Genomic DNA, 19,515 nt, shown 5'->3' on the forward strand with positions numbered 1-19,515 from the left:
CCTTAAACTATCAAAAACTTGGCAATTACAATGGCTATTTCACAATTACATCATATGTACACCTCCGTTCATGTATGTGTAATTTAAGGTTCTGACACATTTTATAATAGCTTCTTTCTGAACACTATTGACGACATTGTTAAAACTGCACGAACATATCACAAAACCGCAAATTTAGTGGTTAAAAAATAAACGATAATGAAAAAAAAATAATTAAAAACTAAAAACAAAACAAAATTCTGTTGGAAGTAGCATATATTTACATGTATAAATTGTCTAGTGCTTTTATTACAGCGGTATACTTGTTTTATACACAGACCATATTCTGATCATATTCTATGCTAAGATATTGACAAGACAGAAGTAAATATGTTAAAAGTCGTTTTAAATCAATTCATTTCACAGCTGAGGCAAATGTTCCTCCCCATTGTTGAATGGAGGTTAAATAAATGTGAACAATAAAAAAGATGTATATTTCTTAGGCATGGAGCTAGGCATTTCTGAAGTATCTTTGATAGCATTTTTTTCCTATCAAAAATGTATGCTGGTATATATGTAACTCTAGGTGTTTACCTAAAATGTTATGTATATGTAAAAGTTTAAGATTTTTTTTTTAATATTTGCCAAAAAAAAAACATTATCCGGAAAACCATATAATGGCGTTTTGTCCTTTAATTCTTTTTTTGTGATTTTCTAACCTACCTTCTAATTGATACGTTAATCCAAACAGTGCAAGTGTGTAATGCAAACATACAAAATTCGGCTTTGGTGTATCATGTTAAAACAATACCCATAAATTATGATAATTTTCAATAATTTTAGATAAGATTATGCAAGGAAATGTGTTATTGTTTTCTATTTATCTAGCAAAATTGTATCTTTTTTTACACAAAGATGTCGATAAATAAAATTTGATACCCTGCATTTTTCATGCATTTCAATAGCATATTGTCAAATTGTTAAAAGATCTCCTCCTTAACAGGGAATCCGTTAGTATTGAAAGTCCCTGTCCTAAATTATTGAATTTGTCATTCTGCATTGACAATATTCAATTTATCTTGGTGTAAGTAATACGCGCTCATTCGGGCTAACGCCCTTAATGTGTATCTAATACATATTATTTTCTCCCTCGTTTCACCCCTCCGATAATAAAGTTTTTTCTTAACTAGATATCGTAGAAAAACCAAACACAGTATAGGGTTGTGCGTTCGCTACAAGATCGCCTTGAATTTAACATGTTCAACATAAATATATACAATCAGCCATGCAAAAAGGCATAACATTTGTGTCAACTAATTCTGCCTCTTTAAAGGTCAAATGAAAGTTAGTCATTTCACTCTACTATGGAATGAAATGAACGAGAGAACTTTTGACGTGGTATAGTTATAATATAACTGTTCTTTATACTTATGCTTAGTTTGTACTGCAAGCCGAAAAATCCACTTTGCTCTCTGGATGTCTCTTGGTTTTTGTTTTTGTTTTTGGTTTGTTTGCTATATAATTGACGTAAATAAAACCGACAACTCCTTTTATTCAGATACATAATTTGAGTTCTGTAAATTTCTAGACGTACGTAAGAATGAAAGACGAAAATGCAGGTTTCATAAGTGGTCATCAAAGAGCGACACAATTAAAAACAAATAAAAATATAGTTATTACAGCTACAGTCATTTTTTTTTTCTCTATTAAAACATATTTGATACTTTTTGCGCTATTGTCATATATCAAAAAAAATCTAACATTTCCATAAGCTTTCTGTGATTTCCCCGATTCACCATTATGATGTCATGCCACTTGCTATATGGATTCAGAAAACAAATTTACGAAATCTATGACCACACAATTGTAACTGTTCCTATCTTTATTAACAAAATTTAGCGTAAATATTTACAACTATAAAAATTAGTAACAGTGGTGGTCTATTCTGCCCGGAAAACAATGCGGACTAAATCTGTGTACAGTGCACGTGGCAGATCCAGTCTTTTTAAATGGGGGTTCCCAACCAAGGATAAAGGGAGGGGATCCAACCGTATGTCCTTATTAACAAAAGGGGGTCCAAAATCCGCCCCCCCTCCCGCCCCATCCGCCACTGTGTGTACCACTGACATTAAATTTTACAAATATGCAAATCGATACTTGTTCTGTTAGATAGAGGAATTGTCTACCCCCGATCAAGAATCTCATTAAATTGTACAGATGTGCATACGTATTAGTCTAAAATATAATCTTTCATCTTATCAAATTTGAATCTCATGATTTTTGTAAAAAGGCGGAATTACATTTCCAAAGTGATATTCAAACTTATTATTCAAAGACAAACTGACAACGCCATGTCAAAATAAAAAAAAGTCAAAATGACAAACTGTACAGATATGCTAACTTAGAATATATAGAACATACTTTATGACTTCATAACCATAGAAAGACAACGAAAGATCATATCATAAACAAAATTGTATTGAAAGGTCAATGATGAGAAAATTTTAACATTTGTTATACCTAGTACTTCATAATCTTTTTCTGAAAAGTTTTGTCGTCCTGAATATGCATGAAATGTTTGCCACTGGACGTTAAGCAACCAACAATCAATTAATCTTTTGCTCTAAAAAATTAATTAAACAATATAAGCCACAATTGTATCCATCACTTGGTGTCTGTTTGGGAGCCAGCTGAAGCACGCCTCCGGGTGCGGGATTTTCTCGCTGTGTCGAAGACCCATTGGTGGCCTTCGGCTGTTTTCTGCTCTGTGGTCGGGTTGATGTCACTTTGACACATGCATTCCCCATTTCCATTCTCAATTTTGAATAGTATAAAAAGTTGTTTTATTTAAAAGAGACTTTGAATAATAACTTTAAAACACAGTTATGTTATAATTGAACGAGTTCATAAAAACTAGAAATAAAGGACTATATATATACTGGAGTAAAACCAAAAGTTTGTTCCGACACTAGACTTGTAGGCAACGGCTCAGATATACTTATTTATACTGGATAACCTATATGTGTGGTCATAAAAATTACAGACTAATTTCCTCTATGTAAACACAAGGAGATGTGGTATATTAAGAATTGCTTATGAAACAACTAAGTTCCAGGTTTGTGAGATTTGTTCCTTACCTGGTGAAATAAGTTCCTTGTCTGTGAAATATGTTCCACTGGTTATACAAGTTATCTTTTATACTGAGCATTTTTATCAGTGAGCTTAAAGTTATAATTCAAGTACATTATAAAAACATGTATTATATTGATAATGTAATAAATAAAAGGTGTAAACATCCAATATGGATTCTGTGAAGTATAGCAAAATGTTTAATTACATTATCCATACAAAAATACCCAAATGACAATAATTTAATGAGGCAGATAAGCGAAGAATAAGAAAAATCCGTCAGAAATTTTTTATAGATCAATCATTTATTTATGAATATTGCAATTCAACATATGTTACTTCATATCAGAATTTGTAGATAAACTGTTATCACAGAAATATGTCTCATCCTTTTGTAATTTTGATTATGCAAATGTTGAAATTAAAATAGCAATACTTTAACATGTTTCATAAGTTATGCAAATATTCAAAGTCAATGAACCATGACTGAGGTACATGGCTAAATAATTTCCATGTAAATGAGATGTGCCAAAGCTAATACAACTGCATACCAAATACCATTGAATTATTATAAGTCGTTCCCTTTAAACAAACCTAAACACAAACATTAACTTATAAACTATGTAAAAGTTTCAAAGTCAATAAACCATGAAGAGGGGGTGAGGCTATATAATATCCATGGAAACGATATTTGCAAATGCCAATAAATTTGCATACCAAATATCGTTTACTTAACATTAGCAGTTCATCTTAAACTGATCTAATCACAAACTAATACATGTAAACTAAGCAAAAGTTTCTAAGTCGATAGACAATGACTGAGGGGGCGGGGCCAAATATTCTCCACGGTAATGAGATGTGCTAATGCTTATACAACTGAATACCAATTAACATTTGCCTACCCTAAATAGTTCCCCTTGAACTGACCTAATCACAAACTAATACATGTTAACTTAGCAAAATTCTCAAAGTCAATAGACCATGACTAAGGGAGCCAAATAATCTCCATGGAAATAAGATATGCCAATGCTTATACAACTGCATACCAAATATCATTGACCTACCACTAGTGGTTCCCCATAAACTGACCTAATCACAAACTAATACATGTAAAATAAGCAAAAGTTTCAAAGTCAATAGACCATGACTGAGGGGGCATGGCCAAATAATCTCCATGGAAATGAGATGTACCAATCCTAATACAACTGCATACCAAATATGATTGACCTACCACTTGTGGTTCGCCATAAACTAGACCTAATCACAAACTAATACATTGTTGACGACGCCGCCGCCGCCGACGCCGGAAACAGCATACCTATGTCTCGCTTTTTGACTCCGTCAAGGCGAGACAAAAAATGAAATAGTGTGTTTTAAATATTTATCGCAGTTGTTAATCATAGTTGTGCATTTGTTTTTTAATCATATTATCTACGTACAATATATATGCTGACTTAATTTGAATTTCTCAAAGATTTACCTTATTTTGAACGTTGTCGTGTTGTTTAAAGACTTCAATGTTGAATATTAAACTTGTCAGGTACAACTATAGAATGTTTTGCTTGATATAAAGTTAATGCATCATGTTAATCTATAACACCCGGAACTTATTTAACATTTAGTAAAAAAATTAGTTCCGGAACAAATTTTACAGTGCTGGAACATATTTTCTTAAAATATATATTCCGGGTAAAAATTTTCTGTGATATAAATTCCGGTAGAACATATTTCCTATGAAATAAGTTCCAGCGGAACAAATGTCACGCCGGAACATTTTTTTTGTTACAAAAAATAATCTTAATAGCAAAAAATAATTCAGATATTACTTGGAACTATGAGCAGGGTCAGGAACAAACTTCTAATGTTTGTTTTGAGGTTTATTGACTATTTATACTAGACATGCTAAATGAGAGAAAGAGAAATAAAAGAAAATTATAAATTTAAAAGACGAAAATACTGTTGGCACTTTAAAAGATTATTCTTAATTGTATGTTTTCTACAAGAATTGTAAAAACAAGTATAAACATACATATACTATGATCATAAAACAAAAAGACATTTATATTTCAACATACGAACGGTCTCCCACAAAAGATTATGTCAATCCAGTATGTCAAGCTTTTAAGGGTAAGTATGATAAGGGCCTTATTCGTCATCCAACATTAAATGGTATAGTAAATAAATATGAAGATATGTACAAGTAAAGCAATAACAAAAGATACAGTATCAAGCTGTATGCTTGATTAAGTTTTGGTCAAATTTGTTGATTCTCTTATGTTGATGGCCTCATAGTGAACTTAAAGTAGCTTTGCAGAACTTATCACCTTCTTTATAACCAACGACGTCTATTATGATTTGAAAAAAATGGCGGCGAAACTACTTTGTTTTCAGGCGCTTACAATAGGTCTTATATAACAAATTATCCGTCTCACGACTCTGAGTATTTTTCATCAAAAAATAAAATCAAGAAGTCCAATAAAACCAAATAATCTGAAAAAAAGAAACATTTAATTGTTAAGGATACTCATTATTCAAATATAGAAAAAGAGGCGTGGGGCATTCCACATTGCAGTCCAACTACAATGAATAGACAAAATCTTCATCGACAACAAAAATAACCATACATATATGTGAAGCTTTACATTTTAAGGATCATTTTTGAAAAGATGTGAGATACCGTTGGAAATATATTAATTGTGTTCTTATATGTTTAAATTTACTACGTTTCACATTTACCAGGCATGGGGCGAATTACATTTCAATGTTATGCATTATATTACAATTACTTTGACCAAACCATGCATTATATTACAATTACAATTACATGCATTTATCAAAGTAATGCATTATATTACAATTACTTTTGCAAAGTAATGCCTTGAATTACACATTACATTTGAAAATTTTATTAGTGAATAGAAAAATTAAACATTTTGAAAAACAACTACAAGTCACAAAAGATTCTAGCATATGCAGTAACTGTTCCATGAATTGAATATAAGTATACATGTAAAAAGTCTATTTAATTTGACTTTTACAATTTTTAATTATTTTAACTTAATGTTGACTTTACCTTTATAAATATATTTTTTGTTGTTTTTCTTTAAATTTTAAACGAAATATTTAATTACTGTGAATTACTTCCCTAATTATAAAATAAACATAGACCTTAATTAAAATTAACATATTCTTAATTAATCAAGAAATCTTAAATTTGGTTTAGTTAAAACTCCAACAATATGTTAAAGATGTAGTATGTGAAAAAAATAATGACATGTAATGCCATGTAATGCATGAAATTACACAACTTTTTGCTAAAGTAATGCATTATATTACAATTACATGTAATGCACAAATTGCTGCATTACACATTACATGCAATTACTTGGAAAAATGTAATGCATTACCATGCATTACAATTACAAATTTGCATTACCCCATGCCTGCTCTCTACACTTTTCGATGCCTATTATGAACGAAAAACTTTCAGGTGGAAGCGGCCATACTTTTCTAACACAAATAAACAAGCAAACAACCAAAGAAAAAGCCAACGAACAACTCCGATATCTGTTTGAAAAAAAATAATCGAGAAAAAGACATTACCCCCAATTTCCAGTTTTAATACTTTCCCCCCAAAAAAATTGGTAAATCTAAAAAAAGGTATAAGCCTTTTATAATTTTTGTTATCTACTACAATTTACATACAATTTTGAACGAATTGAACTACAAAGAGAAAACATTTTCCACTTTCATCAGCTATGAGACGGCTAGCTTTTTAGAAAAGCATAATTGAAAGGGTTATTTGCATGAGTATAGATCAATTGCTTTTCTTTCACCCAAGCCATGCATATACTCAGAGGACAAAAAGGATAAAAAACTTGAACATAAGTACAGTATAAGTAAATTTTTTGAAAATAAAATAGTTCCCTACTTTACCATCTTACTATTTTATGACGTATTAGGACCTAAATTAAATAAAATTTTTTGCAAAGTTTTAAAATATCCAGTTACCTTTAAAGAATAATGATAAGATCCGAAATAAGGTAACTTTAAACTGTGAAGGAAAACATGTATATATGATGAATCGTTCTAAACCCCAACCCTTTTACATAAGTCTTATAAAATAACCTTCTCATTATAAATTCTGATGTACGTATAGCACCTTTAACTAACAATTAGAAGAAAGTTTAATTTAAGACCACTTAAATTCTAAATTCTTATTTGTAAATATATCCAGTTCTTACTTAACTTATTCTTACACTTCAGCACATTATGAATATTATTTTTAAAATTTTATGATGACAATCCTATGAATTAGTTATAATATTAATTATTTAGTAATTATTATTGCCTAAATTCAGTCATCTGTACATAATTAAATGTTTCCTTATGTTCTAAGGTGTATATAGTTGCTACAATTATACCCTATGGGTAGTGCTCCACAATTAATGGAGGAATATACAAGAAACTGAACTGAACTGATTAATCGTAGAGAGATGTACCTAAATTTATGGTACATAGTTAACAGAAAAAAGTTTCATTCTCAGTCTTATTTCAACTGTATTAATTTTAAAGACATGTCACATCCAAACGAAGTCTACGTATATGTACATGTATACGTCTTGTCTTGTCTATAGTCGGGAAATTTTCAATTCAATTCATTTCATTTGAAAACGTTAAAAATAATATAGATCTTATTCATTGCAAAACGTGACGTCCTTTTTGGATAAAACCCCTGTTTCATCTACGAGGAAAGTCCTATAATATAAGAATGCATATATAGGTGTGGTTGAACATTGATAGTAAAAAAAAGGAAAATCTGGCATCAATAGAGCGCATAATAAATTAAAAAATAATACCCGAAATAAATGTATATAAAATATGTGTGTGACTATTGAAAGTGTATCCACATATTTACAAGACACTGTCGCTTTTTTCACTCGTTCTTGTCCAGTAACACCGTGTATCATCGGTACAGCGGATATAGGTACTAACCAAGCGGACGTGATCGATTTTTCTTCTGACACGGTAAGAAAGTCTTTGTTGTGTTTACATAATATCAATGTGTACCTCAATCTAAACATAATTGTTGTTTTAAGAAATGATTTGGTCGTTGATGATTAAAGAAGTCTCATTATTTTCCTAAAACAAGAACACTTACTAAAACATTCGCAAATACTTGTCAAAGAAGTTGGCGCTCGTCTCATCCGATATGATTCTATATTCAATATTGCAACTCTTTTTCTGATAGAAGGCCATGCACTGTGTGTACGTAATAAGTATAGCTGTTTCAATAATTGGCATTGAAATCTTTCATACATATGTTATTTTTCGATATTTTATTCCGAAAAGAAGCGTTGTGTACAGTGTATAGCTGACCACATAAATCCTTCTGTACAGTGCATAGTTAAATGAATGTACGGTATATAGCTTTTCACCCTTCGAAGTACCTATTAAGCTGTATCCGCTGTACCGATGAGTGAGTAATAAATTCCTCAAACGAGTTTGAATAGGGAAATAGAATCTGAAGAAGGAATTTGTCATCAACATTTTAATAAGGCAATATTTGGTTTTGAATGAAGCCCGTTCTTATCTGTATTTGTTGCCGTACTTATCAAAATACGATTTTCAAATAATCAAACTCAAACAGTAAAGTTTTGTTTCTCCTTAAAATCGTTCTTCTCCAGTATTACCATGATTACAAGCCTGAACGAATTTCAATGAGAAAATAAATTCTGAATAATGAATTTGACACCATTTTTCTGTCAGTTTTCTGTCCCAATCAAGACCGACCCCCCCCCCCCCCCCCCTTTCACAAACGGGCTAAAATAATGCGTACATTGAACTCCCGTCATTTATCATATTTGGTTTTTTTTCTTAACATTTTCAGGTAGTAAGATTTGGTTTTAAATCGAGCTCATGAGAAATTATGAACTTTTTGGTCTTACAGAAAACATGTTATTTCATATCAATTTAATATTGTTTTTGCAAGACTCATAATCAAAAACAGCGAGAAAGACTATTTCGCAGACTGTTGAAAGATACTCAGTCCGTTCTTACAACGAATAAGTCCTTATGCACAGATGTTAAATAAAAATAAAACAAAAACTTGCCCATAAGCCAAACCAAAGAAAGAAACCAATAAAAGCACGTACTCTACCAAGATATTAGACTTATCAAAACAAAACAAAAAACACTTTGTATGTTTATATTAAATAAAATATGATATTCGTTTATTTAATTGATGTTGGAAAGGAGAAAAAATTCACGAAGAAAAACAAAAACGAACTGATAATAGACAAACTATAAAACAATATCAATTGTTATTTCTTTTACTTTAGAACTGCAGAACGTATAATAACAAAATTAATTAAGCTGACTCATTACACATAAACTGTATAAAAATACATTAAATGGGACTTTTGAGGTTTTTTTCTCCATTATCGTTAAAGTCAATACACAAAGTATTTAATTACATAAATCAATTTCGAAAAAACTTTAAAATTTCGCATTATTAAATTTTTATAAAAAACACTGTTTCAATAACATAATATTCATAAGATAGATTAATAAAATATTGAATCTGAATATTCATAAGCAATAAGGATAATCCAATCAATTTTGTTGATTGGATTATTCACGGCTGAGTAGTTGTGAATCAGTGACACGTGCCCTAATTATTTTATAAAAATATTGAATATCTATTTAAGTTCGTTTTCAAAATATTCCAAAAGTTTCCACTAAAAGAGACAACGTGAAAAGAATGTAAACATTTTTCCTGTGTGCATATACGATGACTTTAAAAGAGTCCTGGGTGCACTTTGTATGTCCTGAGTGCACTCAGGAGGTCCTGGGCAGTGTTTAGACGTACCCGTTGATTTGCAACTGTATTTTTTCTGTTTTGGCACATACTTATATATGAACCTCATTAAATTCGATCTCAAAATAGCGAATATAAAGGAACAGATATTTTAAAGTCTTAATAAATTCCATTGAGCACAAAACTAATCCAAATTCGATTTCAATTATTTCGTGATTCTAAAATACGTTTTTTTTTGTGGCAGAAATTGCAATTATGTTTTTTATCTGATATGACTTTGAAACACTGATTTAAGATTTATATTGTCCACAAAATATCATAAAATATAAGGGATAAAAAAGACGCTTTTCTATTATTTTTTTTACAAGGTTGTTAATTGTTTAATTATGTCGTAATTTGCTTGGTCAGTGGCGGATTCAGGAGCCGACATATCGCTTCCCCTTTGATTGGATAATATATCATTTTTAGCATAATTAAAATCATCATTTTTTTTTTTATCCTGGCTACACGTGGCGTTATTTCTCCGTCTGTATAATACAGCTAGTGAATTAGTCTAAATATCCATCCAATGCATAGTAATATTTCTTTTTCATCACTTTTTTTATTCTTAAATATAAGCGTTGTCTATTTCTATCTGACAAGCACACACATGGACTTTTTCATTAGTATAGAAAGTCCCTGGCCAAAAATAGCAACAACGTCCTTTTGATGATCAATTCATTATAAAAAAAAACAACTAAACTCTCTAAACTAAACTATGTGGACAGTGGGTCATCGCACACAGGTTTGTTTAACAAGACAGCTGATTGGATAAATGTGATAGATTGTCACGCCTACATTAAACTGTTGTCCAATCAAATGCCAGCAGAAACCTGTCAATAAAAAGGTTATTGCAAGCGTGGATAAGTTAGAGATTTGATTGTGTATTCGATATTTGAACAAAAAGTTAGATAATCACTATTCGTTTAGAATTAAATTGCGAAGAAAGTGTTCGTGTAACAACCCTCCCCTTTTCCCGTTTTCGCCTTCTTATTTTTACACTTTCTTTTTTAACAGAAAGTATTAAATATGAGCGTACTGCAAGTTTCTGAATTTTACAAGCATTCTATATAGCGACTTGTGATTTCCGGGAACGTCATAATTTCAAGATTTCACAGACCTCTGAAAAAGTTAGAACATACAAGTTTCATCTACCATTTGCAGAAAAAACAATACCAAATTATATTTGTAAATTGGAAGAGATTAAGAATTATAGTTTAATATCCGTACTAAAAATCGTCTGAAATATAACAAAACATAGTTCTCTCTGCCTCAATGCAATCGAAAGCAAATTTTCATTTTATTCTTCATCTATTTGCAAAAGACGAAGAATTCTCCTTAAAACTGTAAATTATTAAACAGGCATACTAACTTTAAAGGATAAAATACAAGTTTGTACTACCATCCAAGGAAATAAGTGTTCCATAAAGTAACTAATCCTTAATTCACAACCGTCAAAACTCAGGACTCATTTTTGATATTTACCTGAGAGATCATAAAGGACATACATCTACCAAGAACTTATTATAACCAAAATGGCAAAAATGAAACAATATCTATTTTTTTTTTTTTGGTAGACGAGTAGCAAATTGAATAAGGAAATGTTATTGAAAGAGAATTAAGATATATGATAATTTTTCCAAACAAAGTGGCAAAAACATGCATATATAGAGTTATGTAGGTGCAAAACAAAACTATATATTAATAGTCAATTTCGACTATTTAATAAAGGATTATAGGTCGAACACGACACACGATTCTTGATTTCCAATGTACATGATTTAAAACCGTGTTTTTTCTTCTACAGATTGAATTTTGAAGAACACATGCTTGGCCATGATCGTTGAATGTTCAGCGTACAATATTACATAATATTCAGGATGATTTCAACGAAAAGCAAACGAAAAAGATTTATTTTTTTAAATCCGAGCATTCCTTAAATTCAACATTTAAAACCGTTTTGTTTTACGCAAAACATATAAAATTGAGAATGACTGATGTACTTTTTATTCTCTCTAACACTTAGGATTGGTAGTCCCGACAGCTTTCTCTCCATTAGTAAGGGAGGTCCTGGGTAAGGGAGGTCCTATTCTTAACAGTAAGCAAACACTGAAAAGTCACAGGACAAAAAGTCACAGGACAGGAAGTGACAATTGTTTAAGTATGTAAGAGAAATATCTTGAAAAATTACTTTGTATTACATATATTCTTTTTACAGTTTATGAAATTGTTCATTAGCCTTGGTAAATGAAGATTTATTAAATTTTAATCATGCAAATGATATAATATTTCTTAGCACCATGAAGCTGTTTAGGTACCAATCCACTTTGATAGTTTGTTTACTAAACAATTATTTGTTCATTTAATACATTTGTTTACAGAGTTGGTTTATATATACAATAGTTCAAGATACATACAAAATATATTTTTTTAAATAAGTATTTTCTCTTTTTCAAAGAAAATAGTCTCAGAAACTGAATTGTGACCTTTCGTCTGTGACCTTTTGTCCACAAGCACGCATTATTTATGAGTAAAGTTGGAACAAAGGTCAATTTGGTTCTGATTCACAACAATTGTTCTCTTGTAAACATGACCTTTTTTGTCGACACGCGCTCGCCGTATCAGGCTAGAACAAACCAATGCATATCAATGTCACATGTGTCTTTTCCTCGACTGAATGTTATTAGCAATATTAATATTGGATACAATTGTAACGTAATGAATTGCATTTGATCCTAGTCCTAAGTTTAATTTTTGGTTGAATCAGTTGAACATCTAAGTGATCATCGATGTGTAATATTTGACACTGGACATTATTTTAGGAGCGATGCAATACAAATAATGTATTTCTATCAATCATTTACTTCAGTTAAAGACTTTTGAATGTAACAATATGGTACAAATCGATTTGATTTACTGAATTGCATATTTCTTTTTATCGAAATGAAAATATTATAAACTGCTCCCGGTTAATATAAACATAGATGTATGTGTGCCAAATAATCATCTCCATCCAAGTTACAAAGTATAAAACAATTATAGATTAAAAATACGGCCTCAACACGGAGCTTTGTCTCACACCGAACAGCAAGCCATAAGGGTCCCCAAAATGACTAGTGTAAAACAATTCAAAATGGAAAAACAAAGGTATAATCTATAAGTACAGTCATTTCGCTACGTTATTCTATAGCTTTTTGGTCAATTTCGAAAAAGCAAGTAAGCATCTCACTGTTTTTTAAATGAGAAGTAACGCTGGTGTTATAAAAAAAATCTGATACGAAACAGAAATATAAACCGTACACAAGATTTTATCAATCGTTGTTTGATATTTTTCTGTAAGATTTATTCTTGTATTAGTTCTTGCTAAAAAAAACTTGATGATAAAAAAAAATCAAGAGAGGTATCGAAATCGGTCTTTATAGGTACCTAATGGTAAATATAAACTGTCAACTAAATTCTTAAAATATTCTTTATTCTTGTTGCATTTTTTTTGAAAAAATAATGTTTTATTTGTCAATGTAATAATTTTACCCGGTAAATCCTTATATAAGATAAAACATGGAACTTTATTCATTTTACGTCCATAGATAAAACATCATAAGCGTTGCATGGGTAATTATTTAGATAGTTTATGACAACCCGTTTCGGTTGACTGCTTAGATAATCCGTTTATTGAAATGTAAATAACTTTCACCAAGCAACTGTCATCTGTATAATATTTAAAAATTTAAAGTAAATTAGATACTTAGAATATATTTTTCTTGACAAATTGTATATGAATCAGAACTATTATTTAACATTAGAAACAAAAAATGTTTAAGAAAATTTCAGAACATCTTTGGGATATATTACTTATCATTATATCTTTACGGGCGGAATGAATAAATACAGGACTACTTTATGTCAGAAAGCACGACTGCAAAGTTTTAATGACAAACACATTTCCCGGTTAAGACAACTAATCTTTTCTTATATAACCAATTAAATGTTAAAAATTCTATCGGGAAAAAATGAATTGTACGTTTGCATACGTTATTTAATGAAATAGATATACAGTATTACATTAAAAGACCACAAAAGAATATCCTCCTAGCTATGCCGATTTTATTCATAAAGGGGAGTAACCCCTGATAAACACAGATAAAGTGTCGCTCGTTTTATTTAAAATATTTAAAATCTTAACACGACTGAACACGATCTTACAGCAACTAAACCGATTTTTTACCTTTGGTCTTATTTTATCTGAACGTGATCTAATCAAGTCTTATTTGAACGCTAGAAGAATCTGTCTTGTTTATCTTGACCCGACTGATATGACTGAATACGATATATCGGAACAGAGTCTGAAAGTCTAAACCGGTCTTAACGTTTTTCCCTAGCAGTAAATCAAGGCGATTAAGACTTGATCAGACCAAAATGACCGTTTCAGACTTAAATCTTGCTACTAATATATCGATTGTCTTAATTGATAAAAAACAACAATGGTTGTTTGAATCGTGAGAATATTTCAAATACTGGTAAATTCATTATATCTGAAAGTAAGAAAAAAAAATGATTCAGCTGTAACAATCACATAAATATATATTTAAAATGTATCTATTGAAAAAAAGTGTCCTTCATACCTTTGCTTGCGAGGGTTACATTCTAGTGCTACATTGACCAGTGTTTGATCGTTACGAATAAAATCTTTCATCCATAAATTTAATTTGAGTAACTGATACTTCATATCAGCCTCTTTTACATTCTTTGTTTTCTCTTCATTTTTGCCCTTTTAACGTCTGTATACATTGTCCTTAGCTTATTGATTTTGATCATTTTGTTATACCTTTTTATATGTACACACATGTAATTAGCGTTTTGTATTTCTATAGATCGTCCAATCCCACTCTCTCCTACTTGATACAGACAGTCCTTTGCTTTTTTACATTCATTGTTTCCCCTTCATTGTTGTCCCCTTTATCTTCCAGATACATTGTCCTTAGCTTATTGCGTTTGGTCATTTTTTTTTAAACCTTATCATGTGTAATCAGGGTTTTGTATTTCAAAATCTTGTTTATAATCCTTAATGTGAGCGGTAACATAATTGTGTTTTGCTTAAATCATTAAGTTTGGCTTATCCTCTCTTCTATGACATTTTATATAAATTTACTATTTGTGGTGTATTTCATAGACAAAGATGCTTTGTAAAAAAATCTCTCTATTATTCTGGATAACGAGAAACCGTCTATTTTAGCAAAGTAAATAAGTATTGGTTTGTGGTTTAAGTAGGCTTGAAGTTATGTTTTCTATTTACATTTCATCTTAGAGAGAGAAAAAACTAAAGCTTCTTCCTGCAATCATTTTACAAATGCACGAGCTCCTTTTTATAATTTTATTGGGGTGTATAATCATTGACCGAAGCACCTTTTGTATGAAGCGCGGAAGAATTGATACTTAATTATATGGGCCCGTATGTATAAAGCTACTTAAGTTTAGATTTGTTCCGAACGGACGGATTTTTCTACATGTCCTACGACAAATTACTATGATTGGATATCTGAACCTGAGTGGTTTTATGCATATCAGCCCAGGCATGTATTTTTTACCGTTAAATGTATGAAAAAAATTGAGTAACTCCTTACACGTTTTAAGGAAATCTAGTGTATATCGTATTTTATAATTCATCAAATTATTGAGTTTATTGATCACCTTTGATGTAGCGCAAAATGTTAGGATTTTATGATACAGCCTTGCGTATTTCATTTAGAAAACTGTGCATGATATCTAAATATTATCATTGCTTCACGTCGTTACATTTTAAATTTACGTATTTATATTCAGTTAATATGTTCGGTTCTTATACATCCTTGGCTTTCAAATATTTAGCTTTGACCTTTCCGGATGAAGGCAAATCCAGGAAAGCGCATCGAACTCATGAAATGTTTAGTATAATTGTGTTCATTATGTATTGTAATATAATAAATATCTACAAGTCAACATATCGTCTTCAACAATTGACAAGTGTGCAGGTCTAATTGCCCGAAGTCTAGAAAAGTTGTGAACAAATAAAGACACGAACCTGTGGAATGTCCAGAACAAATCTCTACTAAATCACAAAAAAGATTTATTAGAGATATTTATATGTTCTTAGTGTTCGATTGTAAATTAATATTGGATATGATGCGTTAACTCTAAATATGTTAAATGGCATCTAGCATTGAATTCTTTATTAAAGATAGTAAAAATCTGTGGCCATTGATGTTACATTAGAACTAATGATGGGTTGTGCATTTAAACTGATGTGAGTCATTCAATATACAAAATGGGATAAAAAAGGATAATGTAATTATTCTATTTATAAGAGTATCTAAATAGTCTACTGAGCCAGAATCTGTTGATCCAAAGATGAAAGAAAACAATAAGTGTACGTCATAGGAAACAACTTTTATTGAATGAATTTACGATGAAAACAGTAATAGAACGGAAAGAAATTGTAGTATTATAATCCTCAAGATTATGGAAATGTCACTATGTTGTTCGACGTGAACTTATTCTTGAAAGAAAATATAGATTCTTTGTTTTTGGTATTAGTTTTAATCTTGTTAGTAGTTTAGACGGACAAGGTCATATCTTGGATATTTTAAAACCAATTTCGTTATTTGGAGTAACTGTCTTTTTTCACTGTGCACTATTCGTTTTTATTTGTAATGCATTCCTCTTTTGTGAATAGTTCTGTGAATAATATGCATAAAATAGCAATGTGCAGATGTTCGTTCACACCCAGTAGAAGACGAAAAGCCAAATTATAAACAATGAACCCTTAATGCAGAGGATACGTAATTGGGCGTTTTTTTCTATGCTACGAAATGTTGTATATCAAATGCATATACAATTTCATGAAGATCTTAAATACCGCCCAATAACGTATTATATATACTGTAAACCAACTTATTTTCGCGGATACTTTATTTCGCGTTTAGCCTTTCTAGTTCATTTCGGGGCGAATTACTGTGACTTGACTGTAAGTGTTGCTCTCAACCTATTGCAACTTATCCAAATTTGCACTTTCACGACTTGACTGTGGTTTTCTACAGCAGTTTGTTCAAATTTCTGACCAGTTGAACAGTTTGGTTTTATAAAAAAAATTGCAATTTGGTCAGAATTTTGAATACATTGCAATAGGTGATGAGCAACACTAACAGTCAATTCGCGATACTCAAATTTATTTGATGTAGATGAATAAGGAAAACTCCAAATTTTACATATTCGCGACGATTTATATTCGCGTTATTTTTATACTCGCGAAAGTCGCGAAAATTAGTTGGTTTACAGTACATTGTCTTAATGTAAAGGAGCATTAACAGGATGACGACTCTGAATAAAGAACGAATATATAAATCTAAATAGGCATATTGGCATTTTTTTTTGTCATATCGGTTAAAATATCCGGATAGCCCCGGTATGGAAACCTAGTTCAACACATCAAACAACTCAAACAAAAATATAGAGGTCAACGTAAAATGCAAGCTTTTCAAAAAAATCGTCTCCTTACCATGTGTTAGGCTCTCAATGGATTCAATTCAATAAAAGATTTTAATAACAAAGACGGAAATAATCAAAGATCTGCTGTGCATTATTTGATCAGAACCAAAAAGATATAACCAAAGATGATTTCCTTTATGTCAAAAATGTTCAACATATAATTTCATTAAAATTAAAAAGACCTTTGTTAATCTTACAAAAGTTAGATTGGCTTATTTTATAAATTCTCTAATCGATACGTTGGTATATGCCTAATTATTTATATATTCTTTTTTATTCAGAGTTTTTATCCTGTTTAAGCCTCTTTACGTTAAGACAAAGAATCTGTTATTGGCCGATATTTAAGATCTTCACGAAATGCCGTATGCATTTATATTCGTTTCATGCATATATACAATATTTGACAAAAAAACTCGCCCCATAACGAATCCTTTGGCTGTTTCGGTATTAGGTGTGAACGGACATCTGAACACGTATTTCTTCTTTGTCATTGCTATTTTATTCATATCTTCAAAAAGCTAATTACCTTTTTCTCATACGAGAAATATATTACAAATAAAGACGAACAATGCACAATGAAAAATGAAAGATTATCAAAATAACAATAATATATTATAGAGTTTTAATAATATCCATGAAATGACCTTGTACGTCTTTACTAAACTAATACCATTTACATAGAATTCAAGTTTTCTTTCAGGTATCAGTTCGTGTCAAACAACATGGTGATATTTTCATGATCTTGAGGATTATAATAATACAATTTCTTTCCGTAATGGTACTTTTTTTTCATTGTTTTTTTATTGTATTATATGTAATTCATATGACGTACGTGTTCTTTCATCTTTTGATCAACAGTGTCATATGAAGTAGACTATCGTGCTTTTTTCTAAATAGAATATATAAATATTATCGTCTTTTATTTCATTTCTTGTATTAAATGGCTCAAACACGACATCATTAATTTTAATGTTTGGATAACTGTTTACACCACTGGGTCGATGTCACTGCTGGTGGACGTTTCGTCCCCGAGGGTATCACCAGCCCAGTAGTCAGCACTTCGGTGTTGACATGAATATCAATTATATGGTCATTTTTATAAATTTCCTGTTACAAAACTTTGAATATTTCGAAAAACTAAGGATTTTCTTATCCCAGGAATAGATTACCATAGCCGTATTTGGCACAACTTTTTGGAATTTTGGGTCTTCAATGCTCTTCAACTTTGTACTTGTTTGGCTTTATAACTATTTTGATCTGAGCGTTACTGATGAGTCTTATGTAAGCGAAACGCGCGTCTGGCGTATTAAATCATAATCCTGGTACCTTTGATAACTGTTTACACCACTGGGTCGATGTCACTGCTGGTTGACGTTTCGTCACCGAGGGTATCACCAGCCCAGTAGTCAGCACTTCGGTGTTGACATGAATATCAATTATATGGTCATTTTTATAAATTTTCTGTTACAAAACTTTGAATATTTCAAAAGACTAAGGATTTTCTTATCCCAGGAATAGATTACCTTAGCCTTATTTGGCACAACTTTTTGGATTTTGGGTCCTCAATGCTCTTCAACTTTGTACTTGGTTGGCTTTATAACTATTTTGATCTGAGCGTCATTGATGAGTCTTATGTAGACGAAACGCGCGTCTGGCGTATTAAATTATAATCCTGGTACCTTTGATAACTGTTTGGCACAGTATGTACTCCAGATATGCAGTAAAGGATGTGGGTGATAGATGACAATGAGACAAATACGCAACGACACACCAAGTAACATGTACCGGTCAAAACTGGTGTCTTTGATAACTCCCTTTACATTTTGATTTTATAACTTTTTACCTCGAGACTTCTATATTTTTTCAATAAACACGTATCGCGTCCTAGATTTATGTTTAAAAAAATGAAAAAAGTAAATGTTCACACTTTTGTTCATTTTGTTTGACCAAATCCGACAAAAAAAACTAATCAGACAACTGTAAAATTAATTGGCATATTGCCTATCATCATGGGACCCTGATTAAAT

General features: G+C 30.8%; 1 protein-coding gene across 5 annotated transcripts in view; it reads right to left on the minus strand.

Annotated features, from left to right (window-relative positions):
* LOC127724169 (uncharacterized) overlaps positions 1–19,515 on the minus strand; it is a 483,200-nt gene that overhangs the window by 36,540 nt on the left and 427,145 nt on the right. For 2 of the 5 annotated variants that reach the window (XM_052231058.1, XM_052231055.1), the window contains exon 1: positions 3,117–3,259. The exons of the other annotated variants lie outside the window; for them this stretch is intronic. The gene's annotated coding sequence lies outside the window, so the exon portion shown is untranslated. Of the gene's footprint in view, positions 1–3,116; positions 3,260–19,515 lie in introns of those variants that run through there. 5 annotated transcript variants of the gene reach the window in all.

The sequence above is a fragment of the Mytilus californianus genome, unplaced genomic scaffold (genome assembly GCF_021869535.1).
Source record: "Mytilus californianus isolate M0D057914Y unplaced genomic scaffold, xbMytCali1.0.p SCAF_14, whole genome shotgun sequence".
In the NCBI taxonomy this organism is placed as follows: domain Eukaryota; kingdom Metazoa; phylum Mollusca; class Bivalvia; order Mytilida; family Mytilidae; genus Mytilus; species Mytilus californianus.